Below are 25,377 nucleotides of genomic sequence, written 5' to 3' on the forward strand. Positions count from 1 at the left end.
GACTGAGGGATGAAGGGAAAGAGTGAGCAGAGAGAGAGGCTGCAGAGGTTGGGGCAAAGGGTGGAAACATCATGGGGAAGTGATGGTATATGAACTGCTTTGCAGGCAGGAGGAACATCCCCTGATGCCTCCACTGATCCTCTTCCTAAGGGATGATTCTAGGTAATTTCTGGGGAATTGTAAGTAATTTTTTGTTATTGTTTTCCCCTACTCTCTTTCCAGTTTTCTAAGAAGAAAATTACCTAGCATTTACTAAGCTGCACAAATAGCTAGTTGGCAGCTTTCAGCATATTTGGAAAAACATTTCTTTGGCAGAAGAGCATACAGGTTTGTAACTCTGAGATGACATCACAATAATACACCAAGGGGCCCAGACTAGCATCGCAGCAGATTAAACATAAAAGAGTTACCAGCAGTGTCTTCTCACAAGGGACTTATAGCCTCAGAAATACATGTTCCTGGCTGGTACTGAAGAACAAACATCTCAGCAGCCCTTGGCTAATGATATGTGACCCATCTATTCATCCTTTGCCGACTGCAGACAAAACTGAGGTTTGGATGTGATGCAAGCTGAACTCTGGATGTACAGCATGCCAGTCCTTGCCCTTGGTTTGGGATTCCTCTCTATCCAGGGAGAAGCATGCTGAAGGAGATCTGAACTTGAGCTTTAGGGACTGGAGCAATGAGAGATCATGTGTGGGGGAACCAAGAACAAGCTGTTAAACTGCAGGAATTAGCTCCCATTATATAGTGAAGTTTAATGGCTAGGCACACTCATTTCTATTGTGAATGTTCCTACAAAAGCCCCAGAAAGTTGAAAGCTATCAACATTTTAATAGTAAAAAAAAAATCTAACTTGTGCACTCAGATGAGCTTTTGTCTTTAAGGTTTCAGTGGAGGGATGATACACAGGCAATAAGGTTCAGGGAGCTGTGCTTATGTGAAAAGGGAAAAAGGTCAGTTTAAACCTAGGTGGAGTCTGAGTGCTGATTTGATGGGCCCTCTGAGCCTCCAAATCATTGTCTCCAGCAGCCAGTTAAGACTGGGCTGGAAACAGGCTCTGGGCTGCTGTAGGCTCAGACGTTGCTCTGCATTCCCTGTCTGTTCAGTGCCCTGCAGGTCCTGGGAACGTGCAGAAGTGGAGAACAAAATAAAAGTAGGCCCTGACTATTATTTTCCATGGAGAGTAAAAGGCTTTTAATGAGCCCTATCTCACCATATAGTGTTAGTTTTGTGTACCTCTCCATAGGAGCTAGGTGAGACAGCCTGTCTTTTTTTTTCCTTTTTAATTTCCCCTCTTACAAAGCTCTCCTAAGACAGGCTGCTGGGAGGCATCGTCAGCGTACTGACTACCTGCTGCCTGTTAGAGTACACGTTACATCTCATCAGGTTATGCCATGGCATGTGCCTATGAAGACAACATGAGGCGAGATCATGTCACAGAAATTAACAATGCAGAAAGACATTTTCTTGATTCACAGCAAGGCATTAACTTATACATCTGAGTAGTGGATTAAAGGCTTCCAGCACTGAGGTGGGGAGGAAGTAAGAGAACATGCTGCCAACTGGTAAATATCCACACTAATTTTGCAAATGCAGGTACTTCATGTCTTTCCTAATCTAATCGTGAATGCAAACTGGATTACTGCATCTGACATGACAAGAATAAAACAGCACCAACAGACTCTTGAAATAAGCAGAGTGAGTTTGCTGGAGGAATTACATTGCTGATACAAGTCACTCTCATAATAAAGGGCACTCCTAAAAAGGGAAAAAAAAAGGAAGTTGGAGACAAAAAAAAAAAGCCGGAGTAGGCAGCCTTTTCCCCTAAATGAGAGAGACAATTAAGAGGCTAATTCTTTTTGCAGTGAGAACAGACAATTTTCTCTTCAGATGCTCACTGCATCATAGAACTTAGCGAAACCATCTATGGCCACCTGACAGGAAAATATAGGGAAGGATGTTGAAAATACATCCCTATAACTATGTCCTACATATAGGGCAGTAGAAGAACATTCACAGGGATTGGAAAAAGATGGGCCCAGCAGAGATTCCTGGAGGTTCAAGGGGGAAATCTATGAAAGTGCAGAGGTTAAGAAGAAGAAGAAGAGCTGTAAGCAGGTACACTTCCTCCTCAGAGTGGTGCTAAAAGGGGTCTCGCCTGACTTTCCAATGCACTCAGCTTTGGGCAGCCATATAAATGACTACAAAGTTGCTGCAAAGAGAAAGCACCCAAAGCTGGTTTTATTTCTGATATCATGTGCTACACAGAAGTGCAGAGAAGTAGAGAGTCTTGCTCTGAAATCTACCTTTTATTTCTGTGCCATTTTCAGGTTATTAACAGAACCTTTACTGACAGCAAAGCTGCTCTGTTTCTTTAAGCGCCTATCTTCTGTATGTAGCATGACTGAGGTGGTCCTCAAACTAAATAAAACACGTGCCTGGAAGGAGAGGAGTTGCATCTCAGTCTAAGCTGCAGGCTGTTTTCTGCCTGCTACAAGAATAAAAGATAACCAAAGAGTGAAAACTCGTTAAGAGAGTGGTTGCATAAAGAAAAGTTGTGGATCAGAGAGGGAACAGAGAAAAAAATCAAACAAGCAGGCTAAAGAAAGTTAACGTAATTAAAAAAAAAAAAAAATCTTTTACAGGTGCCTTTTGTGGAGAAACTGGGCTGAAAGCCAAAATGAAAAAGCTGTGACAGCAAGGAGGAACAGATCCCACAGAGACAAAATAGGAGAAGGGACTGTCTCTGCAGGAGTGGTGAGAAAAAAGCCAAACCATTAACATTGTTATGGAAAAAAACAATTTAAACTGAAAAATTAAAGGAACAGAAGTTATTTTTTCATAGGCATTGGGGTTAATGGGTCTCATAATCCCTCTCCTTCTTCCCTGCCATAAACATGGATATACTGCCTTTGATAACAAATGAGCAAGGCTGGGGTCGAGAGGTGGCTTTCATGGAGCTTTGTGCAGTACCAAGGCTTCCTAGAGGAAAGCCAACCTCCTCCAGCATGGCAGGTGGCAGGAGTGCTGCTTACAAGCCCTTCCACTGGAGATGCTGGGACCAGCTGCCACAGAATGACAAAAAAAAAAAAAAAAAAAAAAAAAAAAAGTAGGACATTGAGCACAGCCTGCAGGTGTGCAGAACAGGGAGCAGCAGTGATGGAGGACTTGGGGATACGAGGCAGACAATGGCAAACACTGTGAAATCACCAACCTGCACTGCATCCCAGTGCATGGAAAACCTGCCTTCAGGAGGGAAGTGTTAAAGAATATGTTAAACTATGAAACCAGTCAGGCCTGAAGCAAAGAGAAGAGAAAAGAAAAAGCAGGAGCCAATGAGAAGATGGAAAAGATCAAGTCTTGAGCTAGAAGATAATAAGCTTAAAGCTACTGAAGACAAAAATTAAGGCAGGAAACAGTAAAGCATTGGATATAATTAATGAAAGCCAAGTGACCATAGCAGCAATCTGATCTTTGTTTAGCTTAACTGGTATTCAATAAAGTTTACCATAAGGCACAGCAGAATACTTTGGTGTTAAGAACTCTTTCTTGAGTTAAAAACCAGAGGTGGTTTGAAAGGAAAGCCAAAGTGTTATTAGAGGAAAGCCTAAGAATTAATGCTAGTTGTTTCATCACACCCAAATGTTTTGGTCATCTCTCATATCATCCATAATCAAGGATTTACCTCTGTTGCATCTGTCTTTGCCTCTGCCCCAGACCACAACAACACTGAGGCAGAGCAGGTATTCTCATGTTGAGATACATGAAGGCTAATTTGCCTTGGCTGAAAATGTTGCTGCTTACTTCTAGTTTTGTCTCCACTGGCAATTTCTTAAATAACTACATTTGTAGCTTGTCTGCAGCAAGCCTCCAGTTATAAATTTCTCATTCTAATATGTCATTGTCATTAAAAATGTCCTGTCTACTGCTGTAATGGAGAAAGATGACACTTTTGGACATTTTTTTTTTTCCAGAAGTAAAGCCTGAACTAATTTCATTTTAGTCACACAACTGATTCTTACATCTCCCTTATTGAAAGTCTTCTATCAAGCTGCTATGTTGTTTTGGGGACATGTTTGAGAAGCCATGGCTGACTTTTTAGCCCCCCAATTTCCTAGCAAGAGAGGTCTGTCTTAACAAGGGGGTGAAGGAATGTTTAACTCAGTTTTTTGAGAAAAAGACCTTGCCTCTAAACTTTCAAGGCATGGCATAGGTTCAAAACACAACCCTTCCATAGTTTTTTTCCAGATATTAACTAGAATTTTGCCCTACTTAGAAATTTTAGAGGAGGCTGCTTGAGGAGACCCTTCTTGAGCAGGGAGGTTGGAGTAGATGACCTCAGGTGTTTGCTTCCAATGTTACTTATTTTGTGCTTCTGCGATTCTGTAACAGAGTTTCAATTCCTGGAAATCATGCTGGTTTTGTTGGTATTCAAATAATACCCAAATTTAAAACCTAGGAGTCCAGAAAAGCAGCAAAAAAAAAAAAAAAAAAAAAAAAAAAAAAAAAAAAAAAAAAAAAAAAAGACTTTGCCTACATATGAAGACAATACTTCCTATTCTATGTCTGCCACCCTAGAATTACTCTGAAAATTACCGAATGTTCTCCAGAGCAGATCTTCCCACATGGTGGCATGACATGACATCCAACAAATCTCACTCCTGCTTCTGTCCTCTTGCACATCACACTCCCAAATCACAGAGAATGAGTCATGCCTTTCCTTTAGACCTTTTTCTTTTGGACTGATGAGAAGCCAATCTTGGCCAGGATCACTGAGAAGATGGCAAGTGGATTTTGTCCTAGAGACTGAAGTTTTCCATGACTCTACAGAAGGTGGTTGTGCTGATCTAAGTGGTTCTGCCAGCATCCTTCATACTCACAGTGACTGAGAAGCTAATTTTGCCCAATAGATTTCACCAGTTAAATGTTCACTAATGAAAAAGCTAATAACAAAATACGACACACAAAAGCTATGACAATTTTCTGACTTCTGTGCTTCTGCCCTTGAGCCCATGGCCATTAAGTAAAAGGCTCTGTTTTCTCTCAGTCTAATAATTTAGTTAACCATGTAGATGTACTGAACACCTGGTTTGACTTATAGGGGAATCAAAAGAAAATATAAGAGAAAGGGAGAAGATGGATGGGGAAAGGGAAAAGGCAAAAGGAGAAGGGGAAAGGGAAAAGGCAAAAGGAGAAGGGGAGAGGGAAGGAAAGCAATTAAATCAAAACTGACCAAGAGCCTGCACTCTGCAAATAGATGCTGCAATACAATGATTTCATGCTACCATCTCAATTTGAATTTACAATACTGTCCTAGAAAAGCCCTATCAGGGCTTTGTGTCCAGTGCAGTAACAGAACTGTCCCCACCTCCATTGAAATCCATCTCTGTGCCCTGGCAGTCCATACATAAGGAAGGTGAAGGAGAGGGACAACCCTTTGTCTTTCCAGCTGGCTGCTCCTGCCCATCGTGCGCTGGGCTTATAACACCATGGCATTTTGCAAAGCAGCATTGCCTGATGATGCCAGATGGAAGCATTACAAGGGGAGGATGTAGCTCAGTTTGGGGTTGTCTAATAGTGTTGGCTGCAATTCAGAAGCAAGCACTGTCCAGCTCACTCACTCATCCCAGTTAAGGGTCAAGGCCTTACATGGCACTGCCCCCATGGATGCTGGCGCCGCACAGTCGCCAGGGGAGAACAGTCAGCTCACATAATAGTCCTTGAAGAGGCACCGGTGCAGAAGCAGCTCCTCCGACAAAACTTGAAGGAGATCGAGGGACACATGACTGATTAGACAAAGCAAGTTAAAGGAACTGATTTAAAATATTCTTAATTGTATTATTCCTGGCTAATTATTTTTCCTAGTGGGAAAGAGAAAAACCAAAAAGTCAACCAGTCAGAACTAATGAAGAAATAGTTCATGGTAACTATTTGCATTAATAATAACATGAAATGTTATGATGAATCAGAATAGTACAAACACAGTGAGTTAATTGCAGGTTGCTCATTACAGATTCTGAGACTAGGACTAATGCACTAAGTGGACACAGAGTCAATTTTAAATATGAAGTAGCATCACTGATTACCCTAAAATTTTCAGCAGCATAACACAGATCCAGATCTGACCCATGGTCTTTATTTTCTACTTGGTCTGCCCTATTTGGACAGGTAATTAGGTCAGCTGAATACCCTATTCTTTGACTTCAGCACATAAATTGAAAAGCTTTGTTCACTAGCTCATTGTGAGCCTCACCCCACTGAAGCAAGGGCCCATTCAGTCACTGACTCCAGAAGTTAATGACTTTGCCCTATATTTGATGGGAGAGGGAATTTGGCTGTTCATTTGAAGGGCAAGGCAGGTTCCTAAAAAGAAAGAAAGCAACAGTCGCTAAAAGGGACAGGCTAAGGTGAGAAGTCTGAAAAAATATTCTGTTGATTTGGGATGATGGACATTATGTGGGTTTCACAGTTTCTAGGACATAAAATAATGCATTTAAACAAGCATTAAATCCAAGTCAGGGACTTGGGGGTTCATCTCCAGGCCAAATAACGACAAGGGTTAGAAACATTTTCTTTTTCTTTTCCTCCTGCACCTCCTCCACAGTATTTCATAACTGAATGAGCCCATTGGAGGGGCTTTCTTCTATTTTTCTGGTTTTTGGAAGAGGGATAACAGACTACGGGATTGTTCAAGTTCTGGCAACGCACATATTTCATTACAGAAATTTCTCCAGCAGCACTTAATCAACACATATTTTAATTGCAGGTAGGCAATAGTTATATTGTTATTCAATAGCTATTAATAAAATTTTAAATAACAGTGTATTAGCCTGTTAACTACATAAGAATTCTATCTCCTCAATACTTGTAATGAATTGAACATTTCAAGGCACGCTTATTTCTAGGGAGGTATCTCGGTACTTGAGATGATTATCTGCTTCAGAAGTGGATTACAGCTGGTACATAGGGACTTTCTGAAAGTTAAGCAGGTACTTAACTGCTGTCCTGCAGTGGGATGGACTTCAGCACCATTAAATTCACCAAGGCAGAAACGTGCATCTTTTCTTAAGCATGTCCTTAACTGAACAGAGGCAGTGCCAGAGGACAGGGTTCTACTGAAAAACAGGGTCAGGCTTATGTCTCAGTTTTGACTGCATGTGGAAGAGTTGCATCACATTCATTTTTAAATTGGCTGGTTCCAAATTCACTCAATTTTACAGAAAAAAAAAGAGGAATATTCATTTGCAGTTTAGGCTGGGTTTTTCCTGCTTTGCCAACATCTCTCTGCTCCCTCTTTCATCAGAGAATATAATCCCTCACGGTGACTGCACCATTTAAAGCACAGGCTCATAAAGAAATAACAAAATTTTGCCATCCCTCTGTCTGTGGCAGAGCCACCACATGAATGTTGAAGGACAGTGTGGACTGTGGGCCTTGGAGATCCTGGATAAATACATACTACATGAGGGAATGACTCTCCCTTGCTTGTGAAGCAGGGTCTGGGCAGGCAGGCTGCCCATGAGGAGGTACAACCTCCCTGCAGATGCAGTCCAGTACATTCGATTTACAGCCCACAGCCAACTTATCTGCAAGCAAACAGCAGTTGGTTTCTGGACATGCAGCAGCCTGGGGTGCTGACGATGTTGTTGCCACAAAAATACAGAAAATACTCTTTCCCTCAAAAGGTTTCCCCATCTGACATCTGGGATTGGACTGTCTATACAGGACTGCATAATCCAGGATCATCTCTATTACCAAGCACAATGCTAGCACAGACTGATGGGTCTCCAGAGTCTTTCAAGGCTGGGGCCCTGGGTGCTCACACAATCACAGCCCACTCCTTAAGACAGGGCTTTCTGCCTGTCTGTCCTGGCTAGTCATAATCTGTTTCAAATCTGTTGCCCTATTCTAATCTCAGTTCTTTCAGCCAGTTTCAGCTGGCCTAATTCAGAGTTGATGGCAACAGAAATCATCAGGGCCCTACACATGTTCTACAAAACTGCAACAAAGAGAAAAGAAAGAGCCAAATGAATATCCCACGGAGAAAAAATCTCCAGCAAGTTCTCCTCTCTTAATTGTGGTTCTGGCCTTGGCCTCTGCTGGGCAGCCTGGGGATTTGGCTGGCCAACTACCACGTGGGTGGCTTGGACCTTGTCATCAAACTGATCCTCATGGCCTTGAAAGAATCTTTAGTTTTGTGTGGACACTTATGGGGCATGGGGACGGAAAATTGAGATGTTGTTGGGGTGGCTGAGATAATGGGAGCCACAACAGAGGAAATAAGGCTACTCCAGAGGAGGCATCATGGGCATCTATGGGTATAGGAAACAAATCTATATGAATCAAGGCTTTTTAAATTGTGCTACTCCTGGAACAACTTGTTAAATTTTATCATCCTGACTGTATCTCTTCTGACTTCTCATTTGGAGGTTATATGAAACAAATCCCCAGTGAGCTTTCACATCTCACTATGGGATAGAACTCAGCATTTAAAAGTCAGGAAATTTATTTTACCTTTGTGGTCCCTAGTGACTTCAATTCTTGTAAGCCTGATTTCTACTGTCTAAAATATTCCATAGTAATTTGTCACCATTATCTACTGCTTTACTAATGTTACTTAGGCAAATTATTATATTCTCAGCAAAAAATATTTTAGTATTTCCTTTACAACTTTGTTTAAAGTAGTCTTAGCAGAATTAGATTAATAAAACATGTGTCTTTCAATATACTTCAAAGTAACTTTAGCAAGATATGTGCATGCCCATTAATTCTGCAGTAACAAGCAGATTGTATAAAGGCTGATTTTAACCAAGGAGCCACATCTTCTATTTCTCTTGAAAATCTCTCTGTAATGTAAGAGGTTTGGTCCACCCTCAAAATCAAGCACTTTGGTCACTGTTAACAACATACTTCATTAGGCAAAAGTACCTACATGAGATATGTTGGGTTCAAGGGTCATCTTTTCCTCTAAACATCCAAAACTGTTCTGCTTCCTTATATAACTTCCTTTTTCTGCATCACCACTGCTCCTATTTATCTACTGGCCCAGGTCTACACATCCTTCGGTTGCCCAAAAGCTGTCTTCACAGATTTTACAAGAAATGCCTCTCTAAGATAAGCTCTAGTTTACAGTCAGAAAACTCCTGAAGGCTCACTGCCAGTTGCTCTTTGGCATTTAATAATGCTGAATTAATGTACAAATAACTGTAATCTGTTTATTTGCAGGTAACTACCTTTAAGAGCAAAGCCATTATGTTATCAAGAACTACATTACTGATATTACAATACCATTACCATGACCTATTGCTGCCTTGACTCTTCTCTTTCCAGTAGACCTTGCCTGAACATGGCTTCTACACAGGCTCTCAAGTCGCAGGAACGTCAACTTTGATTTTTCTGTTTGTTCCTCCAGCACACACACACACACGCACACACACACATTGAACGCTATCTGAATTTAGTAACAATGGTAATATAGCAATGCAATGGAAATCTAAATGAAGATACAAGACTAAGATTGTGTCTTCTACAGCAATTCTAAAGCAGTGTTATTTTAAATTGATCTATAGTACTTATTAAGCACAGTTCTGATGTCTTTCTTAAAAGCAAAATAATATAATGTATAATACATGAATGGCATTAAAAAAATTACTAAACAGTGTAAAAAAAGTGAAGAAAAAATACTGCATTTTTTCTACTCTTTATGTGGGATATGGAGCTTTTGGGAAAAAGAATGCACCACATATTTCCTGTGACATACAGAGCCTGACAAGAAGATCTGTAACTATTTTTTGGCTGTGTCAAATATAAGGGGAAAAAAAAAAAGCTTATAATTTTTGAAAAAATCTTTCCACAGAGACCAAGGCCTGGTGCTTTAGAGTTTGAAGCTCTCTGCTCCATGGGTTGAGTCTTTCTACACATTTCTGTACCCTAGTACCCAGCACTCTTTTAGAAATGGTTTTAGAAATGGCTTTTAATAATAAATAATAGCAGTGTAAGATTTAGCTTAGCTCCTTTTTTCTCCAAGGTCTACTGATACTGTCTACCCTTTGCTATGTGCATTGGTGAGCCTAATATTTCAAAGGAAATCAGTGCCAAAATTGACATTAATCTCAGTGAAGCTGGATTAAGTCCTGATGCTTAAGATACATTTGATAATTTTCAATTGTACCTTTATAAGCAAATATTTCATGCTTGAAGCCTGGCATTATAATGACTGAGGTCTGCTGTCAGGGACATCTCTGCACTTCCACAATCTCAGCTTTTTCCCATAACCTTTCTAAGACATGCCCATTCCACAGCAGGGGAAAGGCAAAGAAAAAAGGAACACATTTGTTACAGGCTGTCATTGATACCCTTCTGCAGCAAACATTGCCCACTGCTCTGAACTGGGCAAGTCAGGGAATGTAACTATTTCATTTAGGCAGATGAGAAAGGGCTTTCTTTTCCTTGCAGTCTACCAGTCACTTTCATGAAATAATTGGTTTTACTAGCATCCACTGCAGTGCACTCCATAAACTGGGAAGAAATACTCCTGAAGGCTTCTGAACACAATTTCAGAGGCCTTTTTCGTAAGTGAAATCAACAATCCATGCTAAGCTATTATTAGAAGTTCAAGGTGGAATTTCTATCCTGGATAAAAAAAATGATTTGAACACCCTTGATTCAAAGTCTACAGTGGCTCTTGAAAGGGAAAAAGGACCCCATCACTTAAAAAAGCCTTATCTCTTTATGGTTTTTCTGCTCTGCTTCCCTCACCGTGACATATGTGAACAAGCTCCCTAGAGAGGGATTTCAGTGTTGTTGCAGGAACTCGTCAGAAGAGTGCAGTGCATGGTAACAGAGAGCAGTGCTGATGTCACACAACAAGTCTTATGAGCAGATCAATACCCTTCACTGGACAGGCTTACACATCTGAAGCAAAGTTATGGGTCCAAAATCTTGCCCAGCTTCACCATCTGGACCAACAAGGGCTCCTACTTCTTCTCACTCATCTCCCTTTGCTGGTCAGAGGTGCAGTGAGCACGTTCCCATGCAAGGCTGGACTGGGCCTCCTCAGTGATGTGTGGTGTGCAGGCTGCCTACCATGCCTGATGTGGTGACAACACATAAAGCCGCCTCCATCTCTGGAACTCTGTGGAATTTTTACAGCAGAGTACATCTAATGGATGCTAGAAAAAACAAACTCCACTTGTTTTGTCACAAGAAGTAAATAGGGTGAGCACATCAACTGTATTTAGGTACTTACATTCTGCTCTAATTTTAAAGCAATGTACTTAGTATAAAATTTTGTAGCCAAGAAGTGTAACAGAATGTAGTCTACTAATGCATAACACTTTTCATCCTGTATACTGTAGCCAGACAGCTTTTTACAATTAGTAAGTAATGCACATATATTCATTAAGAACTGCAGTGTAATACACAGGGCGCCCACAGTTCTCCTCCTCTATCTTCTGCATGAAGAAAAAGAAAAGAAAAAAGGGTCACCTAATGTGACTAGAAGATGTATGCATAGCTAAGAATGAATACTAACTGTGTGCTCAAAGAAACCTATTAAAGCATTAGGGGGAAGCATTAGTAATCCAACCCTATGTACTTTAGAACAACTCACTGCCAGAAAAAAAGATAGTGAGAACAAAACTAAAATAAAACAAACAAGGAAGCAAAAAAAAAAAAAACAAAACAAAAACAAAAAAAAAACAAAAAGGGAGAAATTATAATTTCTTCATACAAGCTAACTGAAATATTTGTAGCAACAATACGGGACTGTTTCAGTCACAAAGCAGCCTGACTGAATGATAATCAAATTAATTATCTACATTAACTGAACAGTTGAGAGCCCAGGTTGAAATTTAATAAACCACACTGCATGAGGATGCTTAAAGATAAATCACAGCATGTGACTCTGTGAGCATGATTTATTTTAAAACACTGCACTTTTTCTGCAAATTGCATTTATTAAAGCTATGCAAAAGCTTCAATCCTTTCAAAGGTGAGGACATTTTGACTGTGCTGGTTCTTGTTATTTAAGATGTACTTCACAGAATCACAGAATTACAGAATGGGTCAGGCTGGAAAAGATACACAGTGGGTCATCTGGTCGAAATTCCTTGCTAAAGTAAGGTCATCCCAGAGCACATGGCACAGGATTGATTCCAAGTGACTCTGGAAAATCTCCAGTGAGAGAGACTCCACAGCCTCCCTAGGCAATCTGTTCAGTCTGCGGTCACCTGCACAGTAAAGAAACTTTTCCTCTTATTCAGGTGGAACTTCCTGTGCTCCAGTTTCTGCCCATTGACTCTTGTCCTATTGCTTGGAAAAACCAAGAACCTGTCTCCATCCTCTTGGCACTCTCTCTTCAGATACTTACAGACAATAAAGAGGTCCCTTTTCAGTCGTCTCTTCTCAAGGCTGAAGAAGTGCAATTTCCTCAGCCTTTCCTCATGAGAGAGATACTTCCACCTCTCAATCACCTTTGTCACTCTGCACTGGACATGCTTCAGGAGCTCCCTGTCTCTCATGTACTGAGGAGCTCAGAACTGGACACAGCACTCCAGATGTGGGCTCATCAGGGCTGAGCAGAGGGGCCGGATCACCTCCCTTGACCTGGTGGCAACAATTTTCTTCCTAATGTACCCCAGGATACCTTTGGCCTTCTCTGCCACAAGGACACACTGCTGGCTCATGGGCAGCTTGTTGTCCACCAGGAACCCCAAGTTCTTCTCTGCTTTCCAGCAGTTTGGCCCCCAGCTTGTGCTGGTCCATGGGGTTATTCCTCCCCAGGTGCAGGACCCTGCATTTGCCCTCATTACGTTTCAGAAAGTTGCACTCTGCCCATTTACCTCTCTCCAGCCTGTTGAGGTCCATCTGAGGGGTATTGGCCACTCCTCCCAGCTTTGTGCCATCAGTGAACTTGCTGGGGAGGCACCTGCCCTTTCATCCAAGTCATTGATGAGTATGTTAAACAATACTGAGCCCAGTACTGAACCTTGGTGGGGGACACCACCAGTGACAGGCTTCCAACTAGATCCTGTGACAGTGATTACAGCCCTCTGGGATCTGCTGTTCAGGCAGTTCTCAATCCACTTCAATTTGTCCTCTTCAACAATTCTTGATGAAATTTATTTGGCAATCATGCTGGGAGGAAAAACATGGATTCGACCCTTTGCCCAAGCTCGATCCCATCCCATCTTTTCCTATTTTCTCTTTTGAGCTCACAGTTCCAAAAACATTTGCTCCACCCATTCCCCTAACATATATGCCAATATCCCAGGCACATGATGCTCTGTCTATAAGGCTACTCCTCATTTTTATTTGTTGTCCCTATGCTAAGATGCCCAGGGCACAGTCAGCATGGTCTCAGCTGCTGATGGGGTTAAGGACATGTGGCCACAAACTTTTGTCTTATGCAGATACACACCCAGCTTTGCCCAAAATATGGGAAGGAGGGTGCCAAATGGCTACTACGTCACATCCTACCAGCCCTTTGATAACAGCCAGGGCAACTAAGAGGAGCGAGGCCAACCAGACTGTGACACAGCTTCTCCCTCCTCTCCCAGCTGGCAAGACCCTGGGCAGTGGGATTGTGCCAGGACGGGGGGCGTGGGAAATCACGGGTTGAGAGCAAGCAGCCTCCCAAACGCTACTTCCACAGGGTTTGCGGGAGAGCACAGCGCTACCCGACAGCACGGCCCCAGGTCTGAGGGGACACCCTCCCCCTTGGCCACTGGGTGCCTGTGGGATGTGGGGCAGCAGGGCTGTCAGCAGACGCATGGTGGGGAAGGGTCGCCTGAGGGCCAGGTGGCTCCTGGTGGTCCTGGCATGGGAGCTGTGCTCCTGTCCCATGCAGGGACATGGCACCTGTGCACACTTGAGTGACGTGTGTACTCTGGACCCACAAGGTTAATTGCAATGCCACCTGTAGGAGGTACTTTCCCACAAATACGAACCTTCTGTTTTTTCCATATGCTCCCATATGGTCCAATTTTTCTTCATAAGCAGAGTTGTACTAGAGCTAAGAATTGACAGCAAAGCTTTACTTGCGTGCCTGTAATGTCAAAACCAGAAGTCACCTGACTTTGATAAATCCATAGTTTAAAAAAAAAAGAAAAAAAAAAAAAGAAAATTCATCTTTTCCTTCGACACTCTAACTTAGGAATAATTTGCTTGCACAAGATAGAGGAAATTTGATAGATTTTGTCATCAAACATTTTCATTTGTGCCTGGCAAGAGGTCAGTGAGAAGACTCAGATTTTCTTATCTTGGTGTCTTCTCTGCAGCCTTTTCACTTTGCACCTTTGCTGCAGTCCAAATATGCCCTGCTCTACACATGTAGAAAACATTACAAAAATCAGATACAAGCTCTGTTAATCATGGGAGGAGAGGAAGAAACAGTTTGATTGTGATGCACTACAAAACACAGTATTAATGTGTGATGTACTACAAAACATAGTATTAATCCCTCAAATAATAGCAAAATAAACACAAATGTTCTTAATCAATTTCTTCTAATTCTTATCAACAATAAGGAAAAATCAGATTATAAAAATACTTGAAGCATTTCAGGTTTCTCCACATGGTGTCTGAAAACAGACTTTGTTAGCAGATTGACTGAAATCTCTCTGGTTTTAGAGATGTGTGAATGGTTGTGAGAGGGATGCCTGAAACAAGTCACTTCTAGAGAAGCTTTGAACAATAAAGAGCCTCTGTTTTCCAGTGAATTGTGCATACGCACACAAACGCTCATCCATAATGTGAATTTAAAATAATCCTGATGGGAGTGAGAGGGGGAAGGGACACGTGGAAATAACTAGGCAGACTTTGACCCTTTGTGTTAGAAAACAAAGCCTTGTAGTTCAAATCTGAGATAGCAGTTCCCATTTGACATGGCTTCAACAGACATACACGCCTTCTGGCTTAAGCCTGTCCCTAAAGGATACTAAGACCAAGCAAAGCTTGCTTGCAAGCCACCCAACCACAACACGATGGTTTTAAGTGGAAACAAATGAATGGAATAGATGTAATTAAAAGTCCAAACTGAATTAGTCAAAATCACTACAGCTTCACTTTGCTAAGTCAGTGAAGGGCAGGAATGGAGCATCTGGAATAGCTGTTTGGCATAGGGTCACTATAAAGATGAATTAGGGTTAATTTTCTACTGGAGTGTAGGTCAGGCACTGTGCTGTGGCAGAGCACTCAATTTACTGGGTATGTTTTGGCCTACTTAGAACTTTAGAAAATAAATATTACAATGTTAAATTAAATATGCTCTGTGTGACAAGGACTTGCAACATTGGGAGAATGTGATTTATATGCAATTGGCTCATATATACCATCTAATATGATATGCACAGTGTAATGAAAGCTCAAGGGTCTGATCTGCAGAGCAGAGAGGCTTTACAATCCTCTTTCAGGTTGCACATTGTTTTTTCTTCCTCCTTTTCTTTTTTTTTTTTTTTTTAATGACTACATGAGTTAATTAGTGATTATGTACTCTGTCTCTTTGCCTGGCCTAGCTTATCCTGACTGCAATAAATCTCTTTTCTTTCACTCTCCCTAAGATCATTACAACTTTAGCCAGCACTGAACAAAACTAATTGAAAGCCACCTGCTTTTAGGATCACCTTAATGAAAAATGAAGAAGTTAAGAAACAAAATTCAATCAACTTTCTAACAGTCTTTAATTTCCTATTAATTCACCCAAGTGCAGAGGCAGAAAACTCTTCACATTATCCCTTTTGTTTTCACTGCTGGCCTTATCGTCCAGTTTTCCTTACATCTGTAGAATTAGAAATTATTATTTTTGTAACCTAAATCTCCCATCATTCTTTAATGTGGAACTAATAGTTTTACATTTAGTCTTTTTAACTGCTGCTGTACAAAAAAAAAAAAAAAAAAAAGAAATGTGCTTGCAAATAGCCTTCTTATTCTTTTTGCTAAATGTTTGGGTTCTTTTAATCAGGCAGGTCCAGATTCAGCAGAACTTTTATAGATGTCAAAGTCCACTTAAGCACTTACACAAATGATCTAAATCTTACTGCCTTTGATGATGTTCAAGCACCTGCAGAAATCTGGGAAAAAGGCTGAACATGCAAGACTGAATAGTTATGGATTTTGTGAGGGAGGGCCTTGGTACCCAGACATGCAAAACCTCTGAGCACATACTGAACCTCAGGCAGGTGACCAAGTACTATTGAAGCTGATAGGAAGTAAGTACATGTGTCAAGATATGCACTTTGCTACCACTGCACAGGAGCTCACAATTTAGTGGTGTGAACAGGAGTAAAGGAAACATTCTTGAGATAGCTTGGTGGCTACGCTGTTTCTCCTAACTAGTTTCACAGCTCATCCTTAATTGTGGAGAAATGAGCCTGGAAAAGGTTAAGAGTGGCTGATTTATTTCCTGCAGGCCAGCTGAAGCAAAATACTGAGAAGAGAAAAAAAAAAAAAACAACAAAAGGGGAACAGGAGACAGATGGGACTAACGACTATTTGTGTTGCAGCAGGGCTTAGATGTCCCAGTAAAGCCTGGGATCCCACAGCGCGAGACGCTGCGCAAACATGTCACTGAGGGTGTTCAGAAAAGGGGAGCTGCCTGTAAACGCTGCATGTGGAAGTCCCTTTGAAGTCAGCAGAGCCCAAGCATGCAAAAGGTTTGTACTGCCAGGCCATGCATTTCAAGCTGTATGATTAATTGCTGTCAAGTGTGCCAAAGCAGAAGACAGGCTCTCTCACAGGACGGCCACCAAAGCTACAATGAGCGGAGGAAGAAAAAAAATAAGGTCACAGAAAATATATTGGTTTTATTTAATAGTCCACTGTTTACTTCCTGTGAGTGTAAGCATAGAATTATTTCTCCTACTTCAAAAGAATAAGAATTCTATTTAGATTAAATAAATTTAAAACAGTGCAGGTGACATGCAGTATGGGATAAATGTTACCTTCATGTAAATGTACGCTTCTCTCATCGATTATAGTAATAAGATATGCAAAGAAAGATCAGAGGAATATAATTTGATCCTTTTTTGAAGCTACTCTGAAATCCATGCTGCATGTAGTATGTGTGCATGCACAGAAGAGGAAGAAGAGTGAGGAGTCACAGCACTGCAGAACCTTCCCAGACATAGCAAATTCCTGCTGCTTTAGAAGTGAACTGATGGCTACAGAAGGTCAATGGATCTAGAAACAAGGTGAGCCCCCCAGTTTGTGAACCTGTGGTTTCAATGATGCAATCATTGCTACAACATGCAGAAAAGGCTTAAGCACAAAGGCATACAGAAGAACGAAAGGAAGGAAAAAATACCAGTCAGGAATAATTATCACAGTGTATAAAACTTTCCACTCCTTTATTATCATAAATTGCAAAGTTTTATTGATGCATATTTTATCACAGCACTCTTGCCATATGTGATCTGAAGATTCAGAGCCTGTCCCCGGGGACAACGGTACTGATATAGATAATCAAGAATTCCTTTTATGCTCCTCTCAACACAGCCACAGCTCAGATTGAAATTAACATCTTTTACAATGAAACACCAGTTTTCTGCCACAACTAGACATGACAGCTGGAGAGAGAGACCTGCTTATCCAGTTATTCCTTCAAGTCTCGGTTTCATTACAGGCATGAAGATGTAAACTAAGTACAAAGCAATGCGGACGGTCACTGAATACCAGAAAAACGAATCTGCATGCAACCTGCCACATGAAGAAATGGGAAGAGAAATGCTTCCAAATAAATCCAAGGATGAAAAGCAAAGATCAGACACAGTCCCTTAAAAAAAAATGATGAAGAGGAATGCAAAAGCTTTGAACTTTTGCTGTGTTCACTGCCTGGACTAGACTGGGTGATGCTTGCACACACGCATGTGCACACAGGAGTGGAACCCATGGCCAGAAAGAAACCCAGTATAGGGCTCTGTCCTACTTAAATCCTCCAAAGCAAGGATTTGACCTAGTGGAAGCACTAAGGCTGCTTAGTGTTGGTACTTGTTCCTGGTCATTTTTTTAGCCTGACTGCTTCCACCTCCACATTGTCCCTGTTTCTCATGCTACTGAAGAGGGGGCATGGAAGTTGTTTTACCCTGCTCCCCATGGGGTCAAACATCACTGTAGCATCTGACTGTCTTTCTGTAGAGCATTAAACAACCAACATCTGCCATGTAGTGTTCTCCCTCTCATCCTCCTCCCAAGGGAGAACTGGGTATGCATTGTAGTGTTTTGTTTTGTTTCTTTTGTTTTGTTTTGCCATGACTTTGTTTTTGTTGTTTTAAATCTACACGTTGGGTATGTTGGGAAGGAAAACAAGGGCAGCACCTTGCTTGTGAAGGAGAAGGTGGTGGGGTTTGAAATGGTCATCAGTTTCTGAGGAAGTTAGTGTCAAAGTCTCAGCCTGGTTTCCCAGAAGGTGCAGCTTCCTGCTGGCTGCTAGAGCTGATAGAAAGGTGTAAACTTCACAGACTGTCACAGGGAGCTGGAAATGATAATGTACTGGAAAATTGCATCTGTTCCATGTGCAAAAGCAGTTCAAGTCCAGCTTTGAGCACTTGCCTACCTATCACAACATTTCAAAGGAGCCTGTTGCTTTGTTGTATTACATGCTGGGACAACACAAAGCAAAACCTACTCCATTGATCATTGTTTTTTTTTTTTTTTTTTTTTTTTTTTTTTTTGTTTTGTTTGTTTTTTGTTTTTGTTTTTGTTTTGTTGTTTTGTTTTTTTCTTTTCTGATTAACATCCTACAGCCTAGGGGTTGTCTCCAAACAGGGAAACACAGAAGAAAGGTTATCAATGTGTTTTGAAACATGTAAGTGGGCAAATGTGCCATTAGAGATGTAAGGATGCTCAGGAAACATTTAAAGGCTATTGCACAGCTTCAGGTTAGATCAGGAAAGAAGTACAAAAAGGAAGGCACATGCCACTTTTCTAGCCTCATGCCTTTGTCTTTCTAAGGGCTGCACAAAACAGTACTTCTGCATTTCAATTCTGTGGATGAGCTCAGGCTAAAAGCACATGTAAATGCAAGCCCACTTTAGGGTCATTATCAAGTAAGACAGGGAAAAAGAAGGCTATGAAAGAAGACATATGTGGCAGAACTGCAGTATAAGGATCAAATTGAAATCATCAGAAAAAAAAATAGCACTAACACATTCATTGGATCAGTCTTCTGGGGATAAAAATGAGAGGGCAGGAACTCTCACCCTGCATTAGGAGACTGTCATTTTCACTTTTCTTAACCAAGGAATGTTTGGAATTTCCTGCTCCTCATCCCACTGCAAGGGCTCATCTCACTGGGAAAGGCTGATTCCCAAATACTCAAAGCCTTTTGCATTCATGAAGGAGATTCTTTTTTAGGTTATTCATTCTGCCTTTCATTATGTTTTTAATTGACACATTTCCCAGAGTTCAGTATTATAGAATACTGGCATTGGAAGGATTTAATAATGAAGATATTCTTCTGCGTGAAGGAACACAAGTTCAGATGACTGGGATTTCTCCAGTCTTGCACACACAGACACACACACACACGTACACAGTGATGGTTGCAACCCCACTGCGACTAAGAAGTCTAGATTAGCTAAGACCGAGAAAAATATAACAGTGCCTATTGTTTTCCTTTCACAAGAGATTTAAGATAGAATATTTACTATGATCATACAATTTTTATATCCGATTGAAAAACAGAATTTCCATCTGGCAAGAAGTTATAGCATTTGGCATTTCTTATGTCAGGCTAAAAATCCCAAATAATGCAATTTATCTTTCAACGGAGCTCTTAAAAATCAGTTTAAAAAGGCAAAACTTTAACATCTATGGTATGACATAGGTAATTTGGAAATTTTAGAAAAAAAAATGTTTAGTGTTAAGGAGCAAGAGGGGTGTGGTGATCTTGCTCCTTCACTCCAACTTCAGACGGCCACAGCTGAGAGCTGATATTCTTGATCCACTTGTCTCTATCTGCCTATGGATCCCTCTCCCCAGACAGAATTAGAACCCCACCAGACATGAGAATCTCATGGTGTGGCTGTTCGCAAGAGGCTTCCCACCAATGCAACATCTCATCCCAATTACAAAATATATATGCCAGCCAGATTTTCCTGTGGAACATTTTACTAAAAGGTCTATTTCCACTACGAATATTTTCAAATTTAATGCACAACATAAAAATACTTAATTGAACACTTTAGTGATCAAACCTAGTTGTTTTTTACAACTTGCTTTTTTGCATCCTTTGAGTGTGACTATCAAGGCAGAATATCAGGTAAGAAGACTAGTATCCAACTTAGAATCTCAGTGTGATTTGTAAATAAGAAAGGACTTTGAAAAGCATTTGAGATGAATCTTTCTTCATGCCCTCAAGTTATAAAAGTATGTTTTATAAGCAACTCTTTTTATAATTATTTTCATGGTAATATTGATTTTAAAGATTATTTTACTACTGGAAATCAAGAAGCACGCTGGAATATTTTTCTATAAAACGTTAAATAAGGTAGAGACCTCATTGGGAATCTGTGCAAGGTCTAGCATGATGTATAGAATAGACCAAGCCAGAGGTTGGTGGGGTCATCTTTGTAACAGAACAGTAACAATAAATTAATTAAAAAAAAAAATCAGAGACAATCAAGCAATCAAAAGTCAGTTGATTACTACAAAGAGAACTCAGACCCTCTTTTAGTGAAATGTATTCTCATTGCACCAACATAACCCCATTGAAACCAGTGAGCTTGCATTATGGTATTAAAGAGCGGAGTAACAGAGACATGCCATGTTGTAAAAGTTCTTTACATCTTTCTTTGAAATAATGACATGGGTCATTGTCCCAGACACCAGTCTGTCCTTACACAGTAAATCTTGGATCTTTAAGATAGATGGGTTGTAATTAGAACTAAAACATGGCCTATGGGGCAAGATCTTTCCCCACTTAAATCACATTGTTTTCATTGCTGTACTGGTGTAAATGGTATTTTTATGTATGTGTCCAGAAGAGAACTGAACTGCAATATTTCTTCTCTGCTGCTGAAATATTAGCATTAAAAAAGCAGTATTTTACAAAAGTCATATAAACACAGTGCTTCCAACACAATCAATTTTGTTGGAATTATTTTGCACCATCTTTCATCCTTGAAATTATATCCCTTCCTTTGTGGACTGTTTTAAAACTAAAAATTTTGAACTTATTTGAAGTAAGACTCAGCAGTGCATTAACTGGTAAAAATCAAAGTACTTCTTTTTCTCCCCCAGCCCAGAAGAATTAATTTTGTTGCCACTAAAGAACAGGCACCCAACTTTTGAACAGAAACTGACCTAATATTTCTGAAAACCCTGCATGCAATTAGCTTCTTGTAAGAGCCATCTTTCAAGCAGTCTTTTTCTGCCTCTGAACTCCAAAAGCTGCTCATGAGATCCAGCAAAATTAGGATATTAATAGAGAACCATTTATCAAGCTTGATGGGTTTGTTAGAGGCACACTTGTCTAGTTAACCAACACTGTCAGGGTATCTTTTAAAGCAGACAATACTGTTAAGGCCCTCCTTATTATTTCTACTCCAGGTTTTTCACAACAGTGTGTGTCCAGCAATGGAAGCAATGCTGCCCTAGGAAGGGGTACTCAGACAGCAGAGGGTCTCCCCAGAAAGGGAGCCCTCCTTGGCTATGGGGTGGTGTGGAGGCCTCATCCCAAGATGCTGTGATGTCCAAAGGGACTCTTGGTACAGCGGGGTGTATGCCTGCACCCCTCAGTGCTGTGGCCATGTGGAATCACTGGTGGGTATCCAAAGCAAAGAGGGCTGCTGCCCTCCTGATTCCAGGGACTACAGCCCATTTCTCAGAAACTTTGGCCTAGGCTGAAAAGAAGCAAATGGCTGGTGAACTGGGATGGCAAGTTCATGGTACTGGATTGGGAACCAGGGGCTGACTCCAATGTTTGGTTTTTCTCTTGCCTTTTTCCTTGATGGCCACACTGTTCTCTGGGCTTGTTTTACCTTCACTCTGCCTTGTGTTCAACAGCATTTTGGTTTTTGAGATATATTCTCTTCAAGCAAAAAAAGCATTTTTTTTTTCCCAACAGAAACATAAAAACTTCAACCTTTTCCAGGAAAAGATTTCTCGGATCAGGGTTCCTTCTTGGCACTTTGAGACACAAATCACAATCTTGACCTCTTCATTACTTAGTGTGATTGCTCTGACAGGTCTTTTGTCTGAGCATTTCCTAAAGGCTTTGGTTTCCCTCAAAAACATGATGATTTTGAAATCTAAGCTTTGACAAAACAGAATTGTGATCTCCCAGCTCCGGTATTTGGACTGCAAACTGTGTGTTTGTACTGCAGGGGAATCTGCATATTACTTAACACCTGCAGGCACCTCTAAACCACAAATTATAACTAATAATAGAAGTTTTACCTTTGTCTGGTGATTCAGTCTCAGGAACCTAAACTTCCTCAAGCACTCAGATCCACTCTGTGGACAAAAGCTAAAAAATCCCTGTTGTGTCAGCAGATCCAAAGCTAAACTCAAATATTGCTCTTATCTAGGCATATAATCCCATCAGATTGTGAACCACTGGCTTTGGCAGTAGAGTGTCCAATGGTGGCAGAAATTGTGCTAAGGCTGGACACTTATCCCACCCCATCTCTGCCTCCTTTTTCACCCAGGCTCACTTGGCTGCGCTGGCAGCACTCACTCACTAGCACCAGTACTGCACAAGTTTCAGATAAAGGAGCACCATTTTCTGCAGTCCTATTCCTTAAACATTTATTCCTTAAACATCTGTGACTTCTTCTAGTTCCAGGGTTTTATATAAGACAGGAACATTGAGGTTATCTGATCAACTTATGTTGGCAATACCCCACACATGGCAGAGGACAAGAGGATAAAACACTGTAAACATTGTGAATGCTGTGTCTTCCCCTTTCCTTTTTTATTTCCTCTAAACATTATTGGAGAAGAATGTACTGCAAAGTCATAAATAAAGTATACTTGTCAGAAGCTATGATCTTAAAATATTCTAAGGGTTTGTTTGTGTTGTCTCCATAAATTGTTTATTGGTCAATATGGACAGAATTTGCAAATGCATCCTCCTTTGCAGTTCACTGATATTATCTCCATTCTAAATACTTTCATCTAGTATTAAGCTTCCAAAAAAATTCCCACTTTCCACCCTTTTTTCATTGATTAGAAATTTTCTAATGCTGAACATTCAATTATGCAGCATTACATTACCTTGTGTTTCTTATCCTTAAGGAGATGGTGAGCATTAAAGGATTGTATGATTTTTAAACTTACTATCAGAGGTAGAGTTATGTAGTTGGGTTGATGCTTTTTGAGTTGTCTCCATCTACACAGTAAACCAAAAAATGAAAAATCTCTGTAGAAAATAAGTTTCTAATTTATATTTTTACTTCCCTGTGTTATGTTAATGACACAGTAACAGGCCAACTCTGTGAAATGGTACCGTGGTGAGTAAATTATTACAAAAAGAAGTTTAAGAAGGCAGCGATTTCAGTGTCTGAATAGTCCATGAGGATACAGAACAGGAAAGATCTCTTTAGCCAGAGAAGACACAAACCTTTAATACAGAACACAGACATTCTTCTAACTCTTCTGGAGCCTTGCAAAGGTTGTCTTCCAATAAAACAATCATCCTGCATAAGGTGATATTTAAAATCAGATGTTAAATGGTTCAGTAGTTCCTAAAGAGGCAAAAAAACCTGACCAGTGGACTTAAAAATGCTTTTGAATGCATGTAGTGGTTGATAGATTGGCTATTTACAGCTAGTAAGTCAAATCTGTTATGACATTTGGTAATTACCTCTTCAATAAATAACTTGATAAGTTTCCAGAGAAAAGAAGGCAATTTATCTCAGAATAAAAACAGTTTTGGTCCACCAACTCTTTGAGGGCAATTTCGTAGGTAACTGTAACTACATGGGGAATTTGGATGCTCAGGGATCATTAAAAATAATGGGAACTTAAGTGTCCAGATCCTACAGCAGTTTCAAAACTCTTAGCCATGTTCTCCTGGGACAACTACTTTTTGCCCACTGCGAAGGTATTAACACTTAAACACTCAGAAAAGAAAGAGAACAAACTGCAAAAAACCCCAGTGTTATCTATGATCATTTTACTGATGTTTTACTAATTGACAAAATGGAGAAGAAAACAGAACACCTTTTAGTTTATTTTTGATATTTTAATTATTGATGTTTCAACAAAACAAGGACTTCACAGTCAAAGGGTTCGTTTGCAACAGGATTAAAGTGGCAACAGAATTTAATGGGAATGCATTTTTTGAGACTAGGAATTTGTAGTAAAAAATTAACACCTACCCGCCACACAAGCATATATGTTTGCTCTGCATAAACACCTGTACAGCCCAGCAGGGGATTACAGAGGTAATGCAATGGAGCTCTTTCTCCCAAGGGTGAAAAACAAATGAGGTGGAGATAGCAAACAGTAGTAGGGAAAAGTTATTAGCTATACTGGCTATCACGGCTGTTAGCCATGGCTGATTCATTGCCTCACTAACAGTCACCTACTTAGCAGGCTGTAATACAAATGAGTGTTTAATGGGAGCCCCTTCTCTTGGGCAGAGCAGCAGGACAGCAAACCAGGGCCCTTGAAGAGCTACATGGGCCAAACAGGCAAGGAAAATAGACAGGCAGAGACTGACAGCTCAGTGTTGAGCTGTTCTCTTTTCTTTCTCTCCTTTGCTTCCATTATTGCTCCTACACATTTAAATCTAGCAGCCAGTTCCTTTGTCCTCCACTTCATGCTGAGATGTACCCTGGGCATGAGACAGCAGGAGCCCACCTGGAAGAATGGATCCTCACCCACAGTGTATTTAACACAGTGCCTTTAGCAGCGCCACTGAGTTCACCCTCATGAGGATTCACCTTTCCCAAGTCTATACTACACCAAAAAAAAAAAAGTTTAGCCATTGTTCAGGCCAACATTTCTATACAACGGTCACATTTTGTATATAGCCCTAATATCTACAACACATTGCTGACAATCACCTTTCTCTTGGCATATTGATGAGCTACTACCCAAAACCACATACAAATTAAGGAATATGCTTTTTTAACACCCCCCCCCCCCAATATTCTTTACTCACCCTGGAGACTTCTTGTGGGATCCAGATGCTGTTATTCCAATCTTTATTTGTTACCACAAGCTCCTCTGCTTTCTGCCATGCTCATTTACAACCCTGTGGAACAGTTATTTGTCTTCTTTTTGTATTAGTCTATTTCCAAGCCAGAGCCAAATTCTATACTTGCAACCTATCAGATCTGTCCTTTTATCTCTGTTATTCTATGAAGACATTTGTCATTTCTTTCTGTCTGCCTCACTATACAAATCCTGTTTTCTTGCCCTCCTGCA

The 25,377-nt window shown here is 40.6% G+C and overlaps 1 protein-coding gene and 1 long non-coding RNA gene across 2 annotated transcripts in view; one reads left to right on the forward strand and one right to left on the reverse strand.

Moving 5' to 3' along the window:
* The window catches only part of CDH20 (cadherin 20), a 119,343-nt gene that overhangs the window by 85,376 nt on the left and 8,590 nt on the right, over positions 1-25,377 (reverse strand). The window lies entirely within an intron of this gene.
* LOC128812451 (uncharacterized) lies at positions 10,768-17,701 on the forward strand. The gene is made up of 3 exons (XR_008438717.1): positions 10,768-11,243; positions 17,034-17,192; positions 17,624-17,701. It is a non-coding gene; the product is annotated as an uncharacterized LOC128812451 (long non-coding RNA).

Source organism: Vidua macroura, chromosome 1 (genome assembly GCF_024509145.1).
Source record: "Vidua macroura isolate BioBank_ID:100142 chromosome 1, ASM2450914v1, whole genome shotgun sequence".
Taxonomy (NCBI): domain Eukaryota; kingdom Metazoa; phylum Chordata; class Aves; order Passeriformes; family Viduidae; genus Vidua; species Vidua macroura.